The following is a 26,781-nucleotide window of genomic DNA, read 5'->3' on the forward strand; positions in this document are numbered from 1 at the left end:
ATATAATACTATTAAATGATGAACTCTTGATGCCTTGAATGTTTTTTTCATTCCATCTCAAACAAAAGTTTTTTTCTTTCTCACATTCATGTATCTACTTGACAGACAACCAGGCTCACGGTGGCCTCGACTCTTGGTGCTGGGCTAGCCAGCCTTTCTTTATACTCGTTCACCATTAGCTAGTTTCCAACTGTGCCACACTGAATACCCTTTCCACTCACAGGGTTCAAGCTTTGCTAAAGTGCATCCTGGAACATCCAGGTTCGATACATTTCTATGTATATACATTGGCACATCGCCGCAATCTATTCACTACATAGCCAGCATCAAGATCACTTTGTCTACTTGCCTTACTGCCTCTGTACAAGTGTAAAATGACTTTGCATTTTCTTCAGAATTTCTTTGCATGAGCATCTTTATTTCGAACCCGAAATGTTGCTCATCTTTGACACCTCCTCTTCAGATCTCTATGTTCTTTTGTCTCATGTATCTTTTCAGGGTGTGTCAGTTCTGTTCCGCATGACGTCACCAGTCCTCTTTCTTCATCCATTTTCACACTTCTTCCTGGACTCTGTCCAGAAGACCATCATATCTTTGTGAATTCACATAGGGTTTTATCAGTGGATACCTTGTTTCTTGAATTCTTTGTGGTCCAGGTGTTCGTTTGTTTTGTTTTTGTTTTTGTTTATTTATTTATATGGCACACCAGACCCTGGAGTAAAGGGGCACTTAAAAGACAGGTTACAGAAGGTACAATACATAGAATTTACAGTTATACATTATGTAGAAGTGATATACAATATATACAATCAGCGGAGAATAGGAATTGAATAGTATATACAGTGATCATGGTCCTAGTCAGGCATAGGATTAGTTTTGTGTTTTGTCCAGTAGCCAACCAATGACTAGCTTCCTGAACAGGTGAAATGAGGCAGCCGATTTGATATTAAGCGGCAAGGAGTTCCAAAGCTGAGGGGCGAGGACCGTGAAACTGGATCCGCCAGCTCTTTTAGAGGTGAATCTGGGCACAATGAGGCAAAGAGTGTTAGTGGATCTGGTGATTCTGGTGTTCGGCTTCAACAAGAGTTTATTAGTTAGAATAGGGGGGCTAGGTGGTTTAAAGCTTTGTAGGTAAGACAAAGAGTTTTTAGGGTGATTTTTTGTTGAATGGAGGGCCATTTGGGGATGTTTAGAGCTGCTCGCAGCGCGTTGTTCTGGAGAATTTGGAGTTTGTTAATTGTACCTTGGTTCGCCCCTTGGTAGAGGCTGTTACAATAGTCCATCTTAGATTGTATGAGCGGCCTGGCCAATGTGAGGCAGCTGTTTGTGGATAGAAAAGGTCTGCAGGCTCTAATTAGTTTCCCAGTGTAGGCGGTAGTAGAGGCAGTCATGTTGACTTGTTTTGAAAGGTTAGTATGGGCATCAATGTAGAAACCTAACGTTTTCACACTCTTAGCAATGGGGAGGGTGTTCCCTTCAATGATGATGTTGGTGAGTCAGGGCTAAGATTCTGTAAATTATTAGGAGAACCGACCAGAAGGAGTTCCGTCTTCTCATCATTCAGGCAAAGGCCATGTGTGCCATCCATGCCTGAATGAGGGAAAAGATTTTGTTAATCCTGGTGACGTCAGCCTGGTAGTTGCAAGAGATGGTAAGGAGTATCTGGGTGTTGTCTGCGTAGTTTGTGTAGGTGACACCCAGATGGTCCAACATGTCAAAGAGAGGTTTTGTAAAAATGCTGTAGAGGGTAGGGGAAACACAAGATCCTTGTGAAACACCACAAGTAATGGGGATGGGGTCTGCTGCAGATACTGGTGAAAAAACTCTCATGGTTCTGTTGGCTAAGAAGGATTCCACATGACACATGAGGGTGAGAAATGGGAAGCAGATGAGAGGTGGTTGCAGAGTATTTTATGATCGACCAGGTCAAAGGCTGCTGAGAGGTCTATAAGGAGCAGGATGGCCGTTTTACCTTTATCTTTAATGTCATCAATCTGACTTTTGAGGTCAACAAGGGCGGTTTCTGTTCCGTGTTGAGGTTGAAAGCCAGATTGACGCAACCCTGCTAGTTGATTGGATTCTAAGTAGTCCTGGATTTGCAAGTAGGCAACTCTATCAAGGATTTTTAACAGGAAGGGTACCGTGGTGATCGGCCTGTAGTTAGTAGGGATGGCTGGGTCTAAGGATTGTTTTTTCAAGAGGGAGAGAACCCATGACTGTTTCAGGTTGTTGGGTATAGAGTTGGTGGAGAAGGATAGGTTTATGAGTTTGGATATGAAGGGGGAGAGGTCTCTTGCAGCATCTTTGATAATGTGGGCAGGGCAGCTGTCCCCTTTGCAATTAGAGGGTTTGAGAGATGCAATACATTTTTGGACTTCCGGTATAGTAACCTTTTTAAATGTGAAGCCAGCAGTTGTATTGGTAGGGGTGGGGGTGCTGGGAGTGGAGGTGTTGTTATTGGATAGCTGTAGTCGTTTAGTCTCAATTTTGGTTTGAAGGCCACTGATTTTGTTGGCAAGTGCAGCGTGGATGCTGGTGCACCAAAGTTTGCCTTTTACGCAAGTGTCTGATGGTGGGTTAGGGTTTTCTAATTCCTTCAAAATGGTGAAGAGTTCTTTAGTAGAGGATCCTGCCTGATCGATTCTCACATTGTAGGCTTCCTTCTTAGTTTGGATTACCTCTTTTTTGTAAAGGGAGGAGATGGTCGTGAGGTTAGTTTTATTTTCAGCTGAGGGAGTAGATTTCCATATGGATTCCATCTTAGCTTTCTTTTTTCTGAGGATTTTGAGTTCAGGGGTGAACCAAGAGTTCAGATGCGCTCTTGGTTTGCCTTTGTGTAACTTTAGAGGGGCCACGGCGTCAATGGCGTTGGCCATGGTGTCAATGTACCTGTGGGACCTGGAGGTCTGTATATGAGTTGCATGTTAATTGAGCTCTTAGGGGTAGTTTGTATTTTGATGGTTAGGTGCTCACATGATTCTAATGGAAGGGAGGTGATGGATCTAAGGTCGAGTGAGGATTTGAAGATGAAAGCTACACCTCCTCCGTGAGCATTAACTCTATCCACTCTGTGGATAGACTAATTATTGGGAACAGCGAGGGTTAGGTAGGGTCCTGCTGCCTCATGTAGCCATGTTTCTGTAGTAGCAAGGAAGTCGAGATCGGCTGAAAGGATGATGTCAGCGATTTTAGTGGGATGAGCGACAAGGGATCTGACATTGAGTAGAGCTCCTTTTAGAGATGCAATATTGGTGATATTAGTACCATTCTTATTGGTCTTTTTGATTATGGGAAATGTGGGCGACCTACTAGGTAAGGTATAGAGTCTCGAGCCTAGTCTGATATTATGGGTGGAGAGGTCAGGGTTGACTACTGGTTGGTAACCTGGTAGTATGGGCTGGTTAGTGTTGGTATCTGTGTGGTCGTTCTTAGGAGGGTAGGGAGTGTTGGTCGGCATGTTAGCTAGTGTGGAGCTAGCTATGGTAGTATGGGGTCTGTGGGCGGTAGGGGGGAATGGTGGTAGGGTGAGTAGGAACGGTGTGGGACAAAGGATGGGGTAGTGTCTTGGGCAGCCGAGTTTGGCTAGTCCATTGCTAAGTGATATGTAGCTATTTGAGCTACAGGGTGTATCGTTATTCAGGACACAGAAGGGGAACATGATGAGAATGAGCCAGGGGGGCATAATTATAAGTACGGGGTAAGTTGAGGGCTGGGCGTGGACAGGTGGGCACAGTGGGCAAATGCAGCCAGTCAGGTAAACCTTAGCTGTGCTGATATAATGCCGAGAGTGGGCTACTTCAGATTTTGCTGTGCAGTGCCAGGTCAGGCAAGTGCAGCTAAGTTAATACAATGCAAAGGATAGGCAGATTTAACATTGCTAAACATATGCAGAAATGGGCAATTCAACTTACTAACCAAGTGTAGAGATGGGCAAATTCAACTTTGCTAAACATATGCAGAAGTGGGCAAATTCAAATTTGCTAAATATATGCAGAAATTGGCAAATTCAACTTTGCTTAACATATGCAGAGGTGGGAAAATGCATCTTGCTAAATATATGCAGAAATGGGAAAATTCAACTTTGCTAAATATATGCAGAAATGGGCAAATTCAACTTTGCTAAACATATACAGAGGTGGGCAAATGCATCTTTGCTAAATATATGCAGAAATGGGCAAATTCAACTTTGCTAAATATATGCAGAAATGGGCAAATTCAACTTTGCTAAACATATGCAGAAATGGGCAAATTCAACTTGGCTAAATATATGCAGAAGTGGGCAAAATCACTGTGGTAGTGCAGTATATACGTGGACTAATTTGATTGACTAGCAAGATTGGAAATTTAGAGGTTAGGTTAGTTCAGCTTTGCTAATGCAGGGGTAGGCTGCTTCAAATTTGTAAATTAACTGCATGAGACAGCTGGATATTTATACTATTATGGAGCCAAAACTGGGGACCATTGGATGTAATGCAGGTCACATATGCGTGGTGAGTAGCAGCATTGAGTGGTAAGCAGTTATACATTCCCAATGCATGGCGGTTAGCGAGCACAATGGTAACGTTGGAGCAGGAGCAGTAAGGCAACGATCTGGGAGACAAAGAGACTGGGGCTACAAAGAGTTATTTGGCATGCAAGCCATAGATAATAGTGAGCGTCTAGGTACAGTAGCATGTAGAGGTGTCCTTGTTGGATAACTTTCGAGCAAGTGAGGTGAACTGCTGGTAGTTTAGTTGTAGCGGCGTCAAGGGCGGGTAAAGAGTGACGTTGTACTGTGTTGAACAGTGTGCTGCAGCACGCTAGTTCAAAGATGTTTGATGAGCGGGATCAGAGTGCCGGCAACGGGGGATGGGCAATGATGTAACGGGGAGTAGCACGCTTACCCTGATTATATGATGTGCGGCATAGGAGGGGCAGGGGTTGTGGCCCTCGGCGCGATGGCGGAGACAGTCTCGAGACAGGCACTGTGCCTTCGGATGTGGGCCGGCTCCAAGCCTGCCGTCTTGTGGTTGGCTACAAATGCCAAAGAGGGGCCAATCACGGTGAGCACAGTGCTGTAGGGCCGGGTAGAAGGTTTAGAAGATGGCAGTCAGCCATCTTGGAAGGTTTTACAGCCTCGTGGCTTTCAATGGAGGTCAGATGCACTTGCAGTGCAGACGAAGCGAAATACTGGTGTAAATGGGGCAAATTGGGCAATGCCCGAGGCAGCTCAGATATAAATAATGATATTGCCGCGATTGAGCGGAAAAGCGCATTCATGCTGCAGCATTCTGAAGCGCAGCTGGCGGAGGCATAATGCCTACCTTGCATTCGGGCAGGCCTCACAGGCATCAATCCTCTTTCCTACTGCTCCTGCAGTGGATAGGGGGAGCTCCTGCTCCTCCAGGCTGCAGATTCGGATGGGCTTCAGGAGGCTCGAGACAGGCACTGTGCCTTCGGATGAGTGTCTCAATTCGGTGTCCTCACTGGTATGGCAAGTGTCTCAATTTCAGGTTCCCAACATATAGGCAACATGAAGAGGAGCTTCTCAAAGGGCCTTTGACTCTTCCTATACACTCCCCCCTTTCGACGATTAATCAAACACTCTCTCATCAATTTCTACATCAAGCATCCTCGTTCTAAGAAATGCTTCTTTGGCATCCATATCGCTATGACTCCTTTCAGGCATCCTGCTGATTTCACATGTAAATCAACACTCCAGGTTATGAGACTGCATTACCCATTGGGACTGCAGTAAATCCATCTTCCCACACATTTCTTGCGGTTCTTCGGATACAGGAACTTTGTTTGCTCAGGTGCATGAATACTGGCTTTTACATAGTCTCTGATTTCTTCATCTGTTAGGTCCCAATCCTGATTCAACATCAATCACGATCTTCATTCCTACTGATTTCTTCGCAGTCGTCTTGCATTGTGTGATTATTATCCTGATCACACAGAACGCAAACATGATCATCACCAAAAGGGCTCCAAGACACTTCAAAATGTTCGCCATCCATTGTGGAACCCATGAGAAAATGGAAACAAACCAGCTGTCATAAGCAATGTCTTCCACTTCATCTTCCATATTGATGTGTACGTTTGTCAGTATCATTATGGCCTCTGTCAAGGTGCCATTCTCATCATTGTGAGGAGGTTTGATTGTGCAACATGATTCTCCGATTTTGGCACAAACACCTCCATCCATAGCTGTAATCATATCCAAGACATATCTGTACTGTAAAGTCATCAGTCGTATGGCTCTTAGCTCCTCCTTGATAGCATTAAATCCCTTTATGGTTGTGTTGATGGTCTGCAGGCGCTCCCATCTGGTTATTTGTAACCATTTGCTATTCACCATCATCTGGATCCCAGGCATAAAGATAATGGTAAACACTGCAGTAGTTTTGCAGAACAATCTGCGTTCATAGGGAATGGAATCAAAGGCTTCTATCGATTTGGCTGAGAAATAGTTTTCTCTCTTCATTCAATTCAGGTGTTTTGCAGATAACTTTTTCCTCAGGTGAGCATCTGCTTTTGGGAACTCTCCAATGTTCAGATTCCTCTTTAGACTCACCAATGCTGGAACATGAACAATCACGACTGAACATAGTCCTCCCCAGTATCTGGGTAGATTCATGTATGCTTTGGATCCGCAGGCACAATAGTTATCCATTATCACTACTGTCCCGTCTTTCATTCCTGGTACATCAAAGATTCATCCGCACTGTTGATTCTCTCTAACTTTTTTTGTGCCATTATTTCTAAACATAGTTCTGCACTAGGTTACGGCACTATTTGCAATGGGCCTCCTTTGTCTTCGACCTAAGCAAGAAGCTTAGCAAGTCTCAGCCAGAGAGGTTTTCATCCATGTTCCACCTGTTCAATAACTGGCTTGTGATGCCAAGTTACTGCTTCATCTCTGCACACGACTATGACTTCTTCCCAGGTGTCTCGAGAAAGTAATGTTCACCAGATCTGCATCTGGCCTCTCTCCTTGCAGCTTTGAACTTCCTCATCAGTCTTTCCTTGGCAGTTGAGCTTCCTGTTTATTTCCCATCTGATTCCAGCTCCCTTAATGCCAGGTTTTTCATATCTTATCACATGATTTTTGGTGTGTGCTCTTTCTCTCGTCTTTAAGTCTTGAACATAAGCATCTTCATCTGGTGCTGACTATTCCGTCACTCATACCAAGGATGCTGTTCAACCATGGAACTGATCTCTTGTTTGACAGAATGAAAGGTGAGTGAGGCAATGAGCTGTTTGAATGTCTATTTCAATAGCTATGAATATCTTAGACTTTCCCGTAGCGTAAGGCAGGAGTGCACATGCATAGCCATCCTCCGTTGAAGTTGTTTTTCTACTTCTTTAATATGCTGATACCACATGTTGTTCCCCAAATGCACTGTACTGTCTAAATAATCATTTAATTCATAATCATTCTCCTTTGCACTTCTCTTAGGTCTCTGCTCACTTTTCGGGAACTGCAATATGCTATATAGACCAGATGATTGCCTGTAATTACTTTTAAGGAAGGAAAAACTCATTTCATTCAGGAAATCTTGTTAGCTGCTCCAACAGTTGTCGAATTTGCTCTATGATCTCCACAAATTATTGGCTGATTCTGGACGATTTATAGGATCTTGCATAAACACATAACAAGATACGTGTGTACTTGAAGAAAATAGTAAAAGATCATGACAAGTAGTTTGTGGGCATCTTTGTTAGATAGGGCCATCTGTGCATCCGGAAAGATGTTCAGGTAATAGTCTGATCTGCTCTATAATTGCTGACAATAATTGTCTAATTGACAGGGCATTTCTAGGATCTTGGACAAAAGTACACATACCAGTGCTCCTCCCAACTAGAGCAGGGTAAGCTCTGAGTATAAATATGAAGAAAGCAAGATGGGCAGCTCCAAAGAGAAACTCAGTGAAAAACGAGTCGGGGAAATGCTCCCTCTTCCAGTCGTCGAACAGAAAGTCTAAATTGGGAATTTTTCCATTTACTCCAGCACTCTACAGTCCAATGTCAGCAAAATCCTGTGTCTCAAGAACAGTAACTTTATCACTCATTGCTAGCAGTTACAAAGAGTGTTTCAGGGAAGCTACAGTCCAAATGTACACTTTCATTTGTCTACTGGACACTCTTTGCGCCCCCCTTCCTCGTCATCGATCGAGTCTGCATGTGCTGAACTTCTTCTCCTTGACTTGCTTCTGAATGGGGTGGGGGCTTGCTGGCCTCTCCAGCATAGATTTTCACATCTCCTGGGTATATCCAAGTTCGTCTCCCCAGTACCTTGACTGCTGACAGAGTAATGTCCTCCACAACAAAAGGGTGGCTAAATCTGGGCCTGTGCCACTTTCTTGTGAAATTCCTTATTAGAACCTTATCTCTAGCAAACAATTTAGGTACCCATGGTCTCTCAGGTCTGGTTGCTGTATAGTCTTCATCTGTGTTCTGAGACCGACACCCCATCCGATTGACTTGAACTGCAATGACAGTGATACTAGCAGTCATACATGTTAAGTACTCACATAACTCACTTCCTAACAATTCTGAAGTTGTATGGGCATCACTCCTAGTCCTCGATGGAGGAGTCAGTGGCATTCTCATTCACCTCCCTGTAACTAATTTGTGGGGTGTGAGGTGGTGGTCAGAGCCAGGCTCATTTCTTAATGCATATCATTTAAGGGGCAGGCAATGCAGCCACCCCTTCTTCAGGGTGAGTTTCAACCTTGCTATTCTCTCCTTGAGCAGACCGTTGAGTCTCTCACAAAATTCTGCTCGCTTGCGGGTGATAAGCAGAAGAAAACTTGTGTTTAATACTAAGCAATAAGATAATCGGTTGAAATGTCTCATTCACAAAATGGGGGGCATTATCAGATCTGAACACCTCACATACTGCGTATCTAGGAAACACTTCTCAGACTAAGAACTTCGCAGTGCAAGTGGCATCAGGATGTGTGCATGGACCAGCTTCAATCCCTCTCGAAAATGGGCACACTGCCACTATCACATACCTAAATCCATTACAAATCTGCAGCATATCAACCTAATCGATATGTAACTGCTGAAAAGGACCATTTAGTCAAGGAATTACTCCTCTGACTGTTCAAAGCGTGTGCTAAACAGTATACTTTTGACAGACGATGTAATTTACTACAAAAAAAGCACTGTGTTCTAACAGGTTCGGTATGAACCAGTGCTCCGCAATCATTGCTGCAAGGCTCTCCCTATTGACATGCACAGGTTTAGTGTAGCTGTTCTAACACCACCCTCTACAGGCATCACCAGTTTACCAATACTCTCTTGTTGCCACAGTGCTTTGGAAGGGGATAAAGAACACCCCCTGAGTGTCAACAGATCGTTCTCTTCCTGTGGAGCTCCACCTTACACCTCCATTAACTACATTAATGACAAATGATTAAAGCTTTCGTTCACAAGCATTATTACAACCATTTTCTCTTTCACATCAAGAGTATCAAAACCAATATCAGAAGAATATACAACTCTTGTGGCCTCTTCGTCTGCAGCTTGGTTTCCGCATGCAATAAAGTCATTTCTCTTAGTGTGTTCTGCAAACTTAACTATTGCGATGGCTACCAGGAGTTGAAGTGCTCTAATAAGCCTGTCCAATAAAGCTGCATGTTTCACTGGAGTGCCGTCCACTCTGAGGTAGCCCTTCCTTTTCCAATGTGCTAACCCTGCGTGCACGGTGGACACCACATAGATGGAGTCACTGTACACCATCACTTCCTACCCTGCATGATTCTCATAAGCACCACCAATTCTGCAGCCTGTGCTGAAAAATGAGACATAGGGCCTCATCACGACTTCGGCGGTAACCCTTAAATCCGGCAGTAGCACTATTACCTCCAGATTTAAGGGTCCGCCGAATCAGGGCTTCGGTGGATTTCACCCCTGCTCTGAGCTGGGGGGAAATCCGCTGAAAATTTGCGTTATAACCACGGGCGGGAAATCCGCCGGCGGTATTAGCGTGAAGATTCCCCATTGAGCCCAATGGGGAATGGGGCATTCCCGAATGGGCTCAGTGGGGAATGGGGACTTACATTACCGCCAAACTCGTGATCCGGCGCTATTAGCGCCGGGGAGTTCGGCGGTAGGGCTAATACCGCCCGCGCTAATAGCGTTACCGTTACTGGACAAGTCGTGATGAGGCCCATAGTCTTGCACTTGCTACCGCTTCAAATTCCCCATTGGATCTATGCCTTACCAGAGCTCAGCCTGAATGCCTTTCTCCATCAGTTTGATCAATCTGTTTGAAGAACCATCAATAAACAGAACCTCCCCAGCTGCTAGAGCATTTTCCTTCACTCTCAGGATCTCGTCATAGAATTCCTCATAGTTTGAGCAATAATGCACTTGCTCATATACTGCCTGTGGTTCGGCTACAAACGTGACAGGTTTCACCATTTTACACCTGACTATTTTGATTGCTGGATTTGATATAACCACCTCATAAGCAGAATCTCTTTGAGATGTCAGTGCACACTTAGGTTTCTCCAAAACAAGCAAACAGAGCATTCTCAACAAATAATGTCATGGAACACCCCATCACTATACTTGCAGATTTCTCGATAGTGAACGCTGCCGCTGCTGCCAATGATTGTTCACAAGGGAAGTGACTCCTCATAACTGGGTCCAGAATCCCACTGTAATATGCTAAGGAGTTGTACCTCAATGTGGTTCTCTGTGTGAGTACTGCTGTCATGACTGTCTCATTCGTGTGTGAGAATAAAAAGAACTCCTCAGAATAATTGGGAATTCCTAAAACTGGAGCTGTGCAAATTGACTTTTTTAGTTAATTGAACCCTTCGTCCATTTCCTCAGTACATTCATTTTTTCCTTATTCACCTGTGCCTTTTTCAGGGCCTTCAACAAAGGTCTTGTGCATGAACTATAATCAAATACCCATGTTCCAACATAATTACATAGTCCTAAAAACGGTTGCACTTGCTCTATGGTCTGCGGTTTTGATGTTTTCAAAATCGCCTCAGCTCTTTCAGGTGTAACTTTCTTTCCTTCATGTGAGATTAATTGTCCTATGTACAACACCTCTTCCTGGCAGTACTGCAATTTCTCTTAATGCACCTTATATCCTTTGCTAAAATAATCATTAGCTGAAACAAGTCTTGTCTGCACTCTTCTTCTGTTGTGCTACAGACCAAAATATCATCTACGTATTGCAGCACAACGCTTGGCAAATCAATATTGCTTAGGTCCATCTGTAGGACCCTATTGAAAACCAATGGAGACTCACAGTACCCCTGCGGCAAATGTGTACTTTCCAGCTTAGTCTGATGAAACGTAAATGATGAAAGATCTTGGGAATCCTTATGCAACGGGATTGAGAAAAACACATTTTTCAAGTCAATCACTATAAAATACTGCACTTCTGGGGGAATGTTGCAATCACTGTTCTCGATGGCCTGCCCTCATCATCAATCCTTTGAGCATGGCCAACTCCCCTCGCACTATGGCTGCCTTTAATTCCAAGGGAAAAACCTGCCCCCCTGCCCATAGGTATCTGTTGCCTGAACAGACATTCATCAGATATTCTCATAATCTTGGACACTAAACTGGGTAACCATGTTAACAAAATACATACCCCATAGTGAAAAACTTTGGGCTCTAACAGCGTTCTTCGCAGAGCTATTTGCCCAGTAAATGCCATGAGAAATTCGCCCATATTTAAATAATGTATCCCTGGCTTTGAACACACTATGCCTTCATCAGTGTAGGAAATCGTCATATTTAGCTTTGTCATTAAATCTCAGCCCAGTGTCACATATCGCCCATGGAAATTATGGAGGAGATGGTCGATATGGAAGAAGGACTGATTTATTCCATGCAACGCACAGCGCGTTCTAGTCTTCCTGTATTAGCCGCCTTAATGACCAGCAGATGAGAAGCACCTGTGCGTTGCAACTTCCTTACTTTGTACCCGCAAGTAAGTTTGTTTACGCTCCCTCTTGTGTTCCCTCCCCGGTTTCTGCTTACCTTGTTTGTCGTTTGCTAGTGGGTTTTGCTTCCCACTTGAACGGCTCCTTGCCTCCTTCCGTTCTGGTCTACTTACCTCTCCGCTTGCACGGCGTCTGTCACCGTAACCTGTTTGCCTCTCTCTCAGCCCTTCCTGCTACTGCTGTACTCTCTCCCACGCTGGGCAGTTCCCCAGCTTTCATTGTTTTCTTTGAGCGGTGTCTACCGTCGGAGCCGTGTGTTCCTGACACACGGTCCTTTCCTTGTGTTCCATTATCTTTTTGTGTTTACTGCACGCCAGCTGGACCTCTACTCGGACAACAAGCAACTGCCTACTACGACATCAATCAGTGCATTCTGGTACTTGTAGGCAATACTACTCTCGCCTTCAAACTTACTGGATTTCTCTACGGACTGCATCAGCTACCATCCATATCAAGATCTACCAGGGTTTTTTTCATCTAGTTTTTTCCCCTGGTTTGGGGTGAACTCCCTAGAGTCCCCGCTGCTGGGCACATACCCTCTTTGGCAAAGTGGACTCTAGGCGAGCCCGTCCTTCTCTCTTCAAATCCAAGAGCAAGATCAAAACCAAGTCCACAAGAACCACCTGGAGAGAAAAGAAGAAGGAAAGTTCTACAGACGAATCTACTGCGTCTCCAACAGATTCATCAGGCGAGGAGTGGGCTAGTGGGGCTAGTTGTATAGACACTGCAATTGATCAACCTGTCAAACCTGAGAGATTGCAACGCCCAAAAAGAATGGCTAGCCTCGAGCAATATCAGGAAATGGCCAATTCCATACAGGCTTTAACTGTGGAAATGCAAAACCTCCGAGCGGATAACGCCGCTTTGAGGCAGCAAGTTCAACAGAGAGAAGACCAGGGGAGACTTACCTCCTATTTCCATACCCGGCGGAAAATTTAATGGCAACCCAAAAAAGGTGAAGGAATTCCTTGATGCTTGTACAATACATTTTACCTTTCGCCCTAAAACATATGAGCTGGACAGGGCTAAGGTGGGATTTCTGATTTCCAATATGGTAGGTAACGCCCTGTCCTGGGCAACTCCCTTGGTGACCGCTACAGATCCAGCCTTAAACAACAATGGCACCTTTGTAACACATTTGAAAACAAGATCCGAAAGACCTGAAGTCTTCTATTCAACTTTTGAGAATCTACTGGACATACATCAAGGAACCTTGGACCTACAAACTTATGTCACCAACTTTCAGAAAGTAGCAACCAAAGCCGGATGGCCGGAGTTGGCTCAACAGGCCATTTTCCGTCGTGGTCTGCACGAAGACTTAAAAGACGAATTGGCTAGAGTGACCAGGCCTGCGTCTTTCCAGGAACTAGTGGCTTTGGTTTTGCATATAGACTACCGTATAACCGGAAGATTAAATTACCTAGCCTACCCCCAACACCTGAAAAGACACCAACTGAAGAACCTATGCAGATAGGAACAGCAAGAGGACCACTTCCTGCATGCGAACAAAAGAGATGCAAAGATCTCGGGCTGTGCATGTACTGCGGCTCCAATACTCATTTGTTATGGGACTGTCCCAAAGTACCTCCCAGAAGACAGGGAAACGAAAGACCCTGACCTTGAACAGGGAAAAGGAAGGGGAAAGTACAAATAATCCCTGTGCAATGGTTCAACCCGCTGTAATTGACAGCAACAGTCTAATGGTGATCAAGATTCTTATTGACTGGCACATTGGAAATCCTGTTGAATGTCTAGCCATGTTGGATTGTGGGGCAGCTGGTAACTTTGTGGACGATAAGTGGGCCATGGAGCATCAGATACCAAGACGCTCCAAGATATGACCTATCCCAGTTGAGGGGGTTGATGGTACCCCGTTAACCTCCGGACCCATCAGTCAAGAGACACAGGAATTAAAGGTCCAGATGTCCAATCACCATGAATATCTATCCTTTGATCTGATAAGAGCAGCACATTTTCCTATTATCTTGGGCATACCATGGCTTCGAAGACACAACCCAAGCATAGACTGGTGTCGGAATTCGGTTAAATTTCAATCCCATTACTACTGTCAACATTGTTTGATTCCAGAACCTGCAAAGCCGAAAGTACAAACAATGGTACACAGATCCATAAACAGTGTCAACTTGATACCTGTCCAATATCAAGAGTATACTGATGTGTTTTTAGACACTAAGCCACGGAATCCTCCACCTCACCGAAAGGAGGATTGCAAGATTGAACTGGTTCCAGACGCAGAAGTACTGTTTGGAATAATGTTCCCTTTGTCACTACCTGAAAAGGAGGCCCTCAAGGAATACTTAGCCACAAATCAAAAAAACTGACTAATCCGTGAATCATCCTCATCGGCAGGGGCATCCCTTTTCTTTATTTCAAAGAAAGGGACGACCGAACTAAGACCATGTATCTATTACCGAGGACTTAGCAGTCTAACCATAAAAGGCCGGTATCCCATGCCATTGATGAAAGACATTATAGAGGCTGTCCAAGGAGCCCGGGTTTTCACCAAATTAGATCTTAGGTGAGCGTATCATCTTTGAGAATCCGTGAAGGAGATGAGTGGAAGACGGCTTTTAGAACACCTCTTGGACATTACGAGTACGTGCCCTTTGGTTTAGTGAACGCACCGTCCCAGTTCCAACGGTTTATGGACAAAATATTTGCGGATGTCCAATATTCCTCGGTTGTAGTATATTTGGATGATGTACTCGTTTTTTCCAACACTCTGGAAGAACACTGCCAACATGTTCAGGCAGTACTACACAGGTTGAGAATGAACAGTCTGTTGGCAAAACCCGAGAAGTGTGTCTTTGAAGCTACAACCGTACCTTACCTAGGGTTTATACTCTCAGAAGGCAGCGTGAAAATGGACCCCTCCAAAACACAAGCAATAACTCAATGGCCAGTACCCACATCAGTAAAGGACATACAAAGATTTTCATGTCTTGCCAACTTTTACCGTAAATTTATACCCAACTTTTCAGAAATCATCTTGCCCATTACTAATCTCTTAAAGAAGGGTGTTAAATTTGTTTGGGACCTAATGACAGAACAACTTTTCCAAAGACTCAAGACAGCTTTTGTGACTGCTCCCATATTGAGACAACCCGACCAGTCCTTACCTTTCATTGTGGAAACCAATGCTTCAGCCGGTGCAATTGGGGCAGCACTACTGCAAAGGAAGGAGGATGGATTGGAACACCCCATCGCCTACTACATCCGTACGCTTAGCTCAAGTGAACAAAATTACTCTGTCTTGGAAAGAGAACTCTTGGCTATTAGGCAAGCATGTGAAGAATGGAGACATCTATTACAAGGAACCATTCATCCTTTTCAGGTTCGTACTGACCACCAAAATCTAAAGGTACTCCAGAAGATGGAATGCCGGAATTCCAGACATGCCAGATGGGCCTATTTTTTCTCTCAGTTCGACTTTGTTCTGACATACTTACTAGGAAAGGACAATCCTCTTGCTGATGCTCTCTCACGCAGTCAAGGAGACTTTGGAGGTTATCAGGGTCAGAAGATCCTTTAGCAGGGAAGCGGTTTGTTAATACCCTTAACACTTTTCTGCAACAAGTACAATCTGCCCAGAGCAAGGAAAAGGACCCTCTAAACAAGGGTATGACTCAAAGGGGAGAACTGTTATTCAAAGAAGGTTTGTTGTTTCTGCCTACGACTGACTTACAAGAACAAGCAAAAAGCCTGGTGTCATGACGTAACATAAGCAGGACACAAGGGACAAAATGCCACTTTAGAATTGGTTTCTAGACAATTCTGGTGGCCCACGATGGCAAAAGATGCCAGGAACTATGTCGCCTCATGTCCTGTGTATGCCCAGAATAAGTACGCATATTGCAAACCCCTGGGTCTTCTACAGCAGGAAACCCCTCAGAATGTCCGTGGCAATACATCTCCACTCCATTGTAGACTTACCTGTTTCTAACGGGTACTCAGCCATCATGGTCACGGTCGATTCATTCAGAAAATTGGCTCATTTCTCACCCTTAAAAGAGGGTTACCCACAGAAGGCATTACTGCAGAGGTGTTTTTGAGAGACGTGGTCAGATTACACGGACTACCCCAGACCATAGTATCAGATCGCGGCTCACAATTCACATCAAAATTTTGGACTGTTCTATGCAAATCTCTAGGAATAAAAATATCCCTTTCGTATGGGTTTCATCCGGAAAGCAATGGACAAACTGAACGTCTCAATGCCACTTTAGAACAGTATATCAGGTGTTTTTGTAATCAAGAACAGAGTGATTGGTATCAGCTTCTGCCAATGGCAGAATTTTCCTACAACAACACCAGACATTCTTCTATAGACATGAGTCCCTTCTCATGCACCTATGGATTCCATCCCAGCCACATACCTCTGTTTGGTCAGAATTCTTCTAATGTACCTTCCGTTGATCTGCTCATGTTTACTCTGCAAGACCTTCACGGGAAGACATGAGCCAACCTTGAGATGGCACTGCATAAGAGAAAAAGGTGGGCGGATCTCAAGAGACAACCCAACCCTGAATGGGAAATTGGTACCAAAGTATGGTTGTCAACCAAATACCTACACAGGTGGATACACCGAGGCAAGTTATCTCCCCGTTACATTGGACCCTTCCGGATCATTGCTAAAATTAATCCAGTAGCCTTTCGCTTGGCTCTGCCACCCAAACTACAAAGAATCCATCCGGTGTTTCATACCTCATTACTGAAAGAATACACAGAGGACTTACACAAAATAAAAATAAAAAAGACAATCGGATTCCAGCAGAAAGAAAGAACCAAGGAATATGAAGTCTCCAGACTCCTTGATTCCAGGTACAAGAATGGCACATTGCAGTATCTGGCACTATGGAAGGGGTACCCAATGTCTGAGAGCTCTTGGGAACCTATTAGACATATATCAGCACCTCGTCTCATTCAGAAGTTCCATCGACTGCACCCGGGAAAACCAGGAGGGTGTCTACTGAGAAGGGGTCATACTGTCACATATCGCCCATGGAAAGTATGGAGGAGATGGTCGATATGGAAGAAGGACGGATTTATTCCATGCAACGCACAGCGCATTCTAGTCTTCCTGTATTAGCCGCCTTAAAGACCAGCAGATGAGAAGCACCTGTGCGTTGCAACTTCCTTACTTTGTGCCCGCGAGTAAGTTTGCTTACGCTCCCTCTTGTGTTCCCTCCCCGGTTTCTGCTTACCTTGTTTGTTGTTTGCTAGTGGGTTTTGCTTCCCACTCGAACGGCTCCTTGTCTCCTTCCGTTCTGGTCTACTTACCTCTCTGCTTGTGTGGCGTCTGTCGCCGTAACCTGTTTGCCTCTCTCTCAGCCCTTCCTGCTACTGCTGTACTCTCTCCTGTGCTGGGCGGTTCCCCAGCTTCCATTGTTTTCTGTGAGCGGTGTCTACCGTCGGAGCTGTGTGTTCCTGACACGCGGTCCTTTCCCTGTGTTCCATTATCTTCGTGTGTTTACCGCACGCCAGCTGGACCTCTACCCGGACAACAAGCAACCGCCTACTATGACATCAACCAGTGCATTCTGGTACTTGTAGGCAATACTACTCTCGCCTTCACTCTTACTGGATTTCTCTACGGACTGCATCAGCTACCATCCATATCAAGATCTACCAGGGTTTTTTCATCCAGTTTATTTCCTGGTTTGGGGTGGGCTCCCTGGAGTCCCCTCTGCCGGGCACATAGCCTCTTTGACAAAGTGGACTCTAGGCGAGCCCGTCCTTCTCTCTTCAAACCCAAGAGCAAGATCAAAACCACGTCCACAAGAACCACATGGAGAGAAAAGAAGAAGGAAAGTTCTACAGATAAATCTACTGTGTCTCCAACAGATTCATCAGGGGAGGAGTGGGCTAGTGAGGCTAGTTGTATAGACACTGTAATTGATCAACCTGTCAAACCTGAGACCCAGCATATTAACTGGTGTCTGCCTTGAATACAAAAATGGGACAGACATTTAACATTCTCCTATAGAGACTGGCATTTTCTCAGTAAAAGGAACTTCAGAGAACCCTTGAACATTCATGGCATTTCCTGATAACGAAAATCTTCCCTCTCTTATACATTACAGCGAGTCTCCCCAGTGTCTACTAAAAAAGAAAACGATTTGCCTCGTATGGTAACCTCAACCCTTGGTTCCTCTTCAGGATTTGGCATCACCGATAATACTGAACACATCAAGTCACCTTGTGAGCTGACCCATTGTGGGTACATACTTATTCCTGTGCCTGTAAAAGGATTCCCACCCTCAATAGTGACACTCCCTACTCTAGGAGTCAATAGCTGTCCTGTGTTTGTGCTCCGCTGTCTCTCCATGTGTGTGTGCTGTGACTGCCCATAGCAGCGGAATCAATGGTACTTGCTTTGCTTGCAAAGCCTGTTGTGCTTGTGGCACTTGTGCTTGATACACTGGGCCTCATTACGACCCAGGCGGAGGACCATGGTGCTATTAGCACCATGGTCCATGCCGGTGTCCGCCATGGCGGAATAGGGAATTACCACCCCATTCCGAGGTTGGCGGGGCGGTAATTCCCCATGTCACCATGGCCCTTCCCCATTCCCATTTTTGCCCCATAGGGCTCAATGGGAATGGGGAAGGCGCTAAGTACGGTGCCGCAAATTGCGGCACCGTACTTAGCACCAAGGTCCCTTTGCGGGTCCCTACTTTAACGGCTGGTAAAACCAGCCGTTAAGGTCGGGTCCCGCATAGGGGCCTCGGAATTAGGCGCTAATAGGTTAACACCGCTGCAGCCTTTTGCGGCGCCGTTAACCCATTAGCGTCTGGGTCGTAATGAGGCCCACTGTTTGATTTTGGGCGAACCCGTCCCTGCTTTGTGGGCTATATTCTGTACATACCTTTGGCTCCCATATGATCGCGCAATGTGCCCTGTCATTCCACATGTCCAAAACACAGGAGGCGGTTTTCTAAATGGCCCTCCCTGCATACCTTGATTATCATAATGCATATTCTGAAAACCACCTTGGTTATTCTGAATGTTTCCCTGATTATTCTGAAATCTCCCTCTTCCGCAGAAGCCTCCCCTGCCTCTCGACATAAATCTGGCCCTCCTTGTTCCATCTGCCGTTGGATAATTCACCTATGACATACCTGCTGCCTGCTGCGATCCTAGCCTCTCTCCGCTAGTCAACAATAGCATATTTCAACCGCTTTTTTTTCTGTACTAGTTTGGCTTCCTCAAGCTTCCTGGTATCTTCCCTCATTCAATCGTTCTCTTGCAACAACCAACAATGGTGCACAATGGTCAGCTGTATTTCTGGCCCTGGTTTTGCTACCATACACACCAGCTTCTTAAGCTGTGTCTGCACCTGATCTGGCAATCCCTGACACAAAATATGATAGAATACAGGTATAGATTTCCCCCAAGGCTCTTGCGTTTCCAAAGAGCACTGTTACTGAAAATTCAGAATGTAAGCAAGCAGATCTTCACCTTCCTGCATCTTAAATGTCATAATTGTGCCCATATCTGACATATCAGGATATTGTACTCTAAGCGCTTTCCAGACTGCCGCTCTGCAATTATTAAATGGTGCCCCATCATGTGCTGTATTCTGTGATGAGACACTCGAGTATCCTGCTCTCATCCAAATGTCGTCAGCGCTTTCCCCAAGGATAGCTGCTAGAAGACCCTTAATGTCCTCTATAGCTAACCTGTTTCCTCCTGTCATTTTCTCTAATTCATAGATCCATTTCCCTGTTGGCCTTGCAGAATCTCTCTGTGCCTGAGAATAAAAAGGAGTGTGGCATGGTTTCATCTTCTGGTTTTGGTGTAGCTCGAGCCAGAGTCTATTTCAATCTGACCATGTGACTGTAGACCACATTTCCGAGCTCTTTGCTGCATATAATACTATCAAATGATGAACTCTTGAGGCCTTCAGTGTTTTTTCATTCCACCTCAAACAGAAGTGTGTTTCTTTCTCACGTTCATATAGCTACTTGACAGACAACCAGGCTTGCAGTGGCCTTGACTCTTGGTGCTGGGCCAGCCAGCCTTTCTTGGATTCTCCTTTGCCTTGAGCTATTTTCCAACTGTGCCACACTGAAAACCCTTTCCATTCACTGAATTCAAGCTTTGCTAAAGTGCATTGTGGAACATCCAGGTTCTGTACATTTCTATGTATTTACATTGGCACATTACCGCAATCTATTCACTACATAGCCACCCTCAATATTACTTTGTCTACTTGCGTTACTGCATCTATACAAGTGTCAAATGACTTTGCATTTTCTTTAGCGTTTCTTTGCATGATCACCTTTATTTCGAGCCTGAAATGTTGCCCATCTTTGACATCTCCTCTTCAGATCTTATAGAAAGTCTATGTTCTTTTGTCTCGTGTTTCTTTTCAGGGTGTGTCAGTTCTGTTCCGCATGACATCACCTGTCCTCTTTCTTCATCCATTTTCACACTTGTTCCAGGAATCTGTCCAAAGACCATCATATCTTTGTGAATGCATGTAGGGTTTTCTCAGTTGATAACTTGTTTCAAGAATTCTTTGTGGTACAGGCATCCTCACTGGTACCGCACGTGTTGCAATTTCCGGTTCCCAACATATAGGCAACATGAGGGCAGAGCTTCTGGTAAGGGCTGTTGACTCTTCCTCTACACAGGCTTGGATGTGGAGTCTCTTCTTGGGCAAGAAAGAGAGTCTATAATGCCTTTGGAGCAGGCGGCAGGACAGTTTGTCAGAGGATGCTCCTGAAGCCCTCCACTTCCTCTTAGCCACCCTGCAATTGCATTTCAGGGCAGTGAGGTCAGAGTCATACCAAGAGTTACACTTAGAGGTAGACTTCAGATGGATTCTCATGACAGGGGCAAGGATGTCTAGAGTGTTGGAGATAGAACGATGCAGGTTAGAGAGGGCTGTGTTAGAGTGTGAGTCAGCCACAGGAGAAGGAGGAGCAGAGAAAGTAGAGACAAAGGCATCCACAGACACACGCTTCATCGGCCAAATAACATAGAAGGTTGGTGGCAGTACTGAGGTGGGTTTAGCCTGGGGAAAAAGAGTTTCAGGTGAAAGACCTGAAACAGAGGTTGTGGTAGAGACCAGAGAAGGGATTAGAAGCATCCAGGTGGATATTGAGGTCTCAGAGGAGAAACATTTGAGAGTTAGAGGCAAGGAGAGAAGAGGAGAGGTCAGCCCACTCGAAGAGGACAAGGGCTACATGGCCTGTAGATGGTGGCCACCATCGGAGACATGCTGGCAGGCATAGAGAGCATACAGACCAGGCATTTAACGTAGGAATAGGCCTGCATAGGAATGACAGAAGCAGGGACCCACTCCATAAAGATAAGGGCAACTCCACCTCCGGGTCGGTTGGATCTGGACTCAGAGAGGATCTTGTAGCCTTCAGGGAGGAGAAAGTCAAAACTTGTTACAGAGCTGGCTGGGCACCTTGTCTCAGTGAGAGCAAGGACATCCAGGTGAAGTTCTTCAAGGATGTGGCAGATGTCAGAGGCGTGTTTGAAAGCAGAGCGAGAGTTGAGAGTTGTGACATGGAGCAGTTGCTGTGTTTGAAAGACTTCCGGAGTGGGGTACAGGTTTGAGGTAAACCCAGCAGAAGTGATAAAGGAACCCAAGAGTGGGCATAGGTGGTGAAGGAGGGGGCAAAGCAAGCAGAGAGGAGGGAGTAGATGCCGGGGAGGTGGCAGAGGAAGGAGGCGGCAGAGAAGATGGAGAGGTGCTAGTAGGAGTAGCGGGAGAACAAAAGAAGTTGATAAGACATGGGAGATGCCTATCAAGAAGGAGGTGATTGGGCTGAGGGCCCTGGACCAAGACTGTGCCATTCAGATAGAAATTAAGGATGGTCATGGAGGAATGGAAGGAGGGTCAAGAGGATCTCCCACCAAGTGCCACCATTAATGGAAGAGAAAGGAGAGAGAACAGAGACCATGTGGTGGGTCCATAGATCTGGGGTGGGAATGACAAAGAGAATATGAGTGAGAGTCTGTCTGGAGGAAGCACTGATGTAGGTATCAGTGATGGGGAGGCCTGGGATGGAGGCCAGGATGTCTCTCTTGAAGTTTTTCCTTCCCGACTTAGTGAGGGGGATAGGATAGGAGACAGATTTGCAGTTAGAGAAGATGGGGGAGATCCAAAGCACCATAGAGGGTGTGAGGAGAAAGTAGAAGGAAGAAGGAGCGGAGAGGGTATAGAGATGCACCACCTGGTGCTGCATCGCACAGGATGTGCAGAGGGGGGTGGTCGCATAATAGGGAATACACAGAAGGCAAAGACAGGTACACAGAAGAGTACAAGGTACTTCCAGTCAGGAGGGGACATGAAGGGTGGGAGAGAGCCTAATGAGACACACTCAAGAGTATTACAGTTACCACAATGTAAAACACCAATATTCAACTTTCCTATAAGAGAAAATAAAGACCTCGTTTTTAAAAACAGCAGCAATGCAAAACACAAAGATTCAACTTTCCTAAAAAAGGGACACAACGCCTAGTTTTTACACACAGCAGCATTGCAAAACACCCAAATTCAACTTTCATAAAAGAGGGAAAAAAGACATAGTTTTTTAAACACAGCAGCAATGCAAAACTCCCAGATTCTCCTAAAAGAGGGAAAAACTGTCCCGTTTTTAAAAACAGCAAGTAATCATGACATGTGGGATGAGGAGACAGTTATCAGTGAGGCTATGAGACAAAGGAGGCAAGAGCCAGTAGACTTGTTGTTCATAGTCTGGTGTGGAGGGATAGAGCTGGAATGTACTGTGAGCAGCGAGGGCTGATAGGGTTGCAGGTGGCACGGTGGGGCTTTCTCTAGTGCCAGACAGAGGCCTTTGTGTGGGCCTTGGTGCTTGGGGCCGGCTCTCTTGCCTGCCAGCTCCAAGTAGGTCAAGGTAAGAACAGCTGGCCAATTAGGAGCAGTGAGACTCAGTTACTGTGGCAAAACTCTGCGGCACTGCTGTGCTGAGGAAGAGGGCAGCCATAATTGAGAAAATACAGTAACACAGGGCTGGTGCAGCACGCGAGTGTAAAGACTGCAAATACTGTAGAAATGAACAACTAAATAGCAATAGTAGCAATGATCAATATAAACTTTTTTTTGTGGGTGGGGTGATTATTTATGGCTTTGCACTGCCTCAAACTCTGATTGGTCCTTTTATCAGGCACGGATTTCATCATACACTGAAGGTATGGTTGGACCATTTATTGGTGCGGATAGGAATCATGTGTAGATGTGCAGCGCAGCATGTGAGATTTTGGCTAGTGCATCAGGCTTGAAGAGTTGTAGCCACGTTGAATAAGCTTGATGTCTCACTGGGTGATTTCACATGTGCAGATTTTGGCACACGTCATGGGTGTAGCTGTGTCAATACATCGCAATGTGTGATTGGTCCGTTTGTTGACAAGGCCAGGAGTCATAAGTAGACACGCAGCTGTAGTGCATGATATGATTGGCTGGCTCTACAAGTGCAAAGAGAGGTAGCCTAGTTGATAAAGCTTGACATCATAATGGGTGATTTCGAATGCAAATACGGCCACATCAATATACTGCAGTGTGTGATGAGCTGTTTGTTGTATGCGGCTAAGCAGGGGAGCACAGCCCGTGATCCGATTGGCTGTGGAAAACAGGGGTGATGCCACATAGCCACGTTAACACAGCTTTCAAAGTGATTGAGCTTTCCCTCAGTTTGACTATGGTCACGTACAGGCATGTCTTCTCATTGATTTAGGCAATTGGTCAATAATTAAGGCACAAACACGTGATTGCACTTGAATGTACCCGCACATACAGCAAACCCACTGTGGTTATACACCCCTCCCAAGCACCTCTTTCCTGTTTTTTTGCATTGCTTTTTTTCTCTTGGTGGGTGATCTTCTTCATAAGCCTTCAGGAACTATTAAAAGCACTACCTTGATGTATCCGTTCCTTGTTTTACCGTTTTTCTTCTAATATCTTTGTTCTCAATCTTGTGCTTTGTAGTTTGTCATTCTCTGTTATTTTAGCTTGTTATTTTTTTTTAAGGTTTTCATATTAAGTGGCAGTGTCCTTTTTGTTTTGTGTATTTTTACAGTTTTTATTTTTCCTCCATGGTCTTGCATTTCAAAATGTCAACGACTAGCAGTGATGATGAGGTGATGTGGGTGGCTTACGCTTTACCTACACGGAAGAAGCAATGTGCTCCAATATAACGTTGCTGATAGTTTGCAATATTTCTGTGTATAGGACCAACACAGCAAACGGGAGACTGAAGAGGTCATGTTCAATTTCTGTGGTAATGTTTTGCAGAGGAAACCTTCACAAAAGCCTTTGCAAAGCTTGGGGACATCCAATTTAATTCAACATTGTGTCCATGTTGATTTGGATGAAGTGGATGAAACATATAGGAAGGCTTGTGTGAAATGTAAGATCCAAGCACAAAGGGCAAGATCAGCACAGCAGCATTTATCATCTGTGCCACAGACTTTAAATACGATTACTACATATTTTCCACCAACTAACACCCAACCTCAGTCCATCCAGCCTGCATGTGATCTTTCTAACTTTTTCATGATGTGTAAAGTAAAACCTGTCACAGATTGATGGATGTGAGAGGTGGCACCTTAGATGCTTTGGGCAAGGGTCTTTCAGAACATTTGGTGAATTTTTAATGCTAGGTATATTTTTTAAGTGTCATTTACCCTATTATTTAGAGAAAAAAGAAATGTACTAAATATAAATGGCTTTTGTTACATGTATGAATCCTGGTGTTTTTCCCTTCCCAGTACCTACCTCTTTTTTCCTCTTATCCCCCAAAATGGTCCGTTTCAGGGACAACATTTCAGTTATAAAAATAGACAATAAAAACACATACACTGTGTGTTAAAAAAATGACATATCCTTATGTATTTTATTATAGCTGTGTTTATCCCCTGTGGGAGACGCGAGCAGACCCCCCCACCCCAATCACTGCATTTAGCTGTGCATGCATTTTGATAGCTGTGGCTATAAAACCGATTAAAAAAATTAATAAATAAACATAGCTAAATACATACATGGGAAGTAGTCTTGTAAAGATTTATTTTAAGATATATTGAGCATAGTCTTTGTACACAGTTACTCTAACACTTTACTTACTTTATATTCATGAACAGTACATATAATGGTATAAACACTTTAAAAAGTTAAGTACATATGCAAGCAAAGTTTTTTAACAACAGGTTTATTTGGGGGGGAAATTGGTTTCACATTTTCTATTTATTTTACTTTCTACACATGATACATCGTTTTTATTAGCCCAGTTGTCTGTATTTTTAATGGCAATTATGTATGGAATAACAAAACCCTTGAAATTCATGGAAAAAGGTTTAGTTGCTGGGACGTTAAGGTGAGCAATAAATTCTAACAAAACCTTAGAAATTGAAGGAAAACACTTTAGCTGCCGGTATGCTAAGGTGAGAACTTAACACAACAAAACCCCTGAAATTCAGCTAAAGCTACCTTAACATCACGCCCCCTGTTGCACAGCCTATGACCACAATGATGACATCACACATCACATCACTATATTTTTATATGTCATTGTTCATTTTTTTTTTTTTAACCCATAGGGCAGACCTTGTATTGTATGTTGTAGTCACTTTAAATGACTTTACATTTGATGTGTGCATTTTTAATGGCAATCTATTTTAGCATTTGTTATTTACTTGCAATCCTTTATCCCAGAATGTTGCTCATCAGAGGTGTCTAGGCTGAATATCTGTTTGCCTTCTTTGGCATCTATTGGCCTAAGGATGAGCAGGAACACAGTTACTTTCTTCATGTATATCCCTGCTAGGACTGGACATCATGTATATTAGTGAAATGACCAAACCAGACAAGACCTCATATGCATTTTAACGCAACAGAGTCAGGTGGTATGCTTGGTAAAGTCTATACAATCTTACTGTTTCAAAGGTTGTACAACATCTTTTAGAAATACTGGAGCCATTTCACACACTTATGGTTGGCTCGAATTGCCTTGTGTGTGCCCAATCCCCAGAATTGTGAAGAAGGACATTTGTGACCAGTCACAATGTAAATAAAAGATACCTATGCCTGAATGAGCAATGCAAATGAGGGACAACCCTGCATGTGAGGGAAAACAAAAGAAAACACACACACACACACATCCACAGGAGCAAGTGGTTCCCTTTTACTGACCATCTCACAAACATTTTCATGTAAAAGTGTGCAAAAATAAAGTTTACCTATCCCCGTACCATGTTATGTTTCCTTACAGAGACTTGGGTCCATTTGTATGCAAATTGCAAGAGGTGCTTTGACAAAATGACTACTGCCCTCAGGAGTACAGGGATGAGTAGTGCTTCTAAGCACGAAGTGAAACCTAAAGGACTAATAGAACAGCAGTGATCTCAGTCATAAAGGTGAAATAGGCATAGCTTGAACGATATACCTCCTTCCACTTTTGAGGTAGCATGGGCTGAATTCCGGCTATACTCTTCATAAAGGTATGAGGTAACATGGAAGTAACCAAAATAAAAATGGTATGGTACTTGTTAAAATAAAAGAAATGTTCAATCAAAGTTTTATAAAAACAACTTTAAAAGGGCAAACAAACAATTAAAAATACTAACAATCCAATCCTTTAGTGAAATACAGAGAGAATGCAGACTTCAGGGTAAAAGGGCTCTCTGGATATTGAAGAAAAGGGAAGGGCAGAAAGTTAAGCAATGTTCAACAATACGCATGGAAGGCATACACATGGGGACCTAATGTTTCTAGAACAAGGCCCTGTGGAGATAACCAATGATTTATGCATGCTTTTCT

Source organism: Ambystoma mexicanum, chromosome 6q (genome assembly GCF_040938575.1).
Source record: "Ambystoma mexicanum isolate Mex_15411 chromosome 6q, UKY_AmexF1_1, whole genome shotgun sequence".
Lineage (NCBI taxonomy): Eukaryota > Metazoa > Chordata > Amphibia > Caudata > Ambystomatidae > Ambystoma > Ambystoma mexicanum.